Source organism: Gavialis gangeticus, unplaced genomic scaffold (genome assembly GCF_001723915.1).
Source record: "Gavialis gangeticus isolate Ggan-Ray unplaced genomic scaffold, GavGan_comp1, whole genome shotgun sequence".
Taxonomy (NCBI): Eukaryota; Metazoa; Chordata; order Crocodylia; family Gavialidae; genus Gavialis; species Gavialis gangeticus.
The window spans coordinates 40,537,029-40,538,516 of record NW_017729028.1 but is presented as its reverse complement, the minus strand read 5'-3'; the positions used below and the strand labels follow the sequence as shown (position 1 = coordinate 40,538,516).

The window sequence follows — 1,488 nt, the reverse complement described above, 5'->3', positions numbered from 1 at the left end:
TCCCCCCACATCTTAGTGTCATCAGCAAATTTGAACAGGGTGCTTTTTACCCCCTCATCCAAATCACTGATGAAGATGTTGAACAGCGCGGCCCCGAGGACCGAGCCCTGCGGAACCCCACTGCCCACGTCCTTCCAGGTTGAGAAGGACCCATCCACTACCACCCTCTGGGTGCGGCCCTCCAGCCAGTTGGTGACCCATTTGACTGTGTGGGTGTTGACACCACAGTCCCCTAGTTTCTTAATGAGAACGGGGTGAGAGACAGTGTCAAAAGCCTTCCGGAAGTCCAGGAAGACTATGTCCACTGCTACCCCTGCATCTAATGATTTGGTGATCTGATCGTAAAAGGCCACCAGGTTGGTCTGACAGGACCTGCCACTGATGAACCCGTGTTGGTTGCCTCTAAGCAAATACAGACACACCCGCACCTATTTGCTTTTTTAATTTGCTTTCAGAACCTCGAGGTGCACTTTCACAGAAACCCCTGCACCACTCTGCCTGAAACCTGGCAGGCCTCATGCCCGCACAAGGGGCTACCATCCCTGCTGCATTAGCATATGCTCTGCCTTAACACACACAAGTGATATGAGTTTTGCTTTCAACAGTTTGAGGTGCACTTTCACAGAAACCTCTTCACCTATCTCCTTGAAACTTGGCAGGCTTCATGCCGCCAGAAAGGGCAACCATCCCTGCTGCTTTCATCTGAATCTGCAAAAAAATGAAAAAGTTATATGTCTTTTAGTGATTCCCCATTATAGTTTATGGCCAAATCTCCAAATTGGCACTGAACCTCTGAATCCAAATCGGCGAAATCGAACCAGGACAGTGATTCGAATCACCGAATCAAATCACTGTCTCTCCAAATCAGCCAAATCCAAATCTGAATTGAATACTTGCTGCTTCACACCAGCCCAGTATAATTTCCCTTGAAATTTGTCTAGCTAGTGGGATGCAGAGCAAGGGGCACTACAGCACCCTGACTCTATTTGCAGCATGCTTGAATCAGGAGTGGGGACAGAGGAAGCTAAAAGCTCCTGGTGGGACCCATATTGGGGCCTATGAATGGACATGCAGTTCACTGGAGCCCTGGCAAGCCAGGACTATGCAGCTCCCAACAAGCTAACTGAAAAAGAGGCCACTCCGACTTTATGAGAAAAAAATACGGTTACATTTGGGATCTGAGAGACAGTGCAATTTAGGGAAGCCCTGTTAGATTCAAACTCCATCCAGGCCCCAGAACCTGCTAACATTTATGTCTATATTGCATTTCAATGTTCATAATGTTATATCTGCCTCTTTGCAGGACTGTGGCTGTTTCATCTGTGGTCTCACAGCTGTTGGACATTACTCTCCTACCTCTGCCTCCATCTTGCACCTGCTTGCTTTTTGCATCTCTCCTGATTGATTCTGCCACTGGTCTGAATATCTGTGGTATGCTGTTTTCAGCTTTCTTCGACTCTCATTTCACCACACTGGTCCCAGAGGTAA

The 1,488-nt window shown here is 48.0% G+C and overlaps 1 long non-coding RNA gene across 1 annotated transcript in view; it reads right to left on the bottom strand.

Annotated features, from left to right (window-relative positions):
- LOC109300121 overlaps positions 1 to 404 on the bottom strand; it is a 678-nt gene extending 274 nt beyond the window's left edge. Inside the window, exon 1 of the long non-coding RNA XR_002098132.1 lies at positions 373 to 404. This is a non-coding gene — a long non-coding RNA (uncharacterized LOC109300121). The remainder of the gene's footprint in view (positions 1 to 372) is intronic.
- Between the last annotated feature and the right edge of the window lie 1,084 nt (positions 405 to 1,488).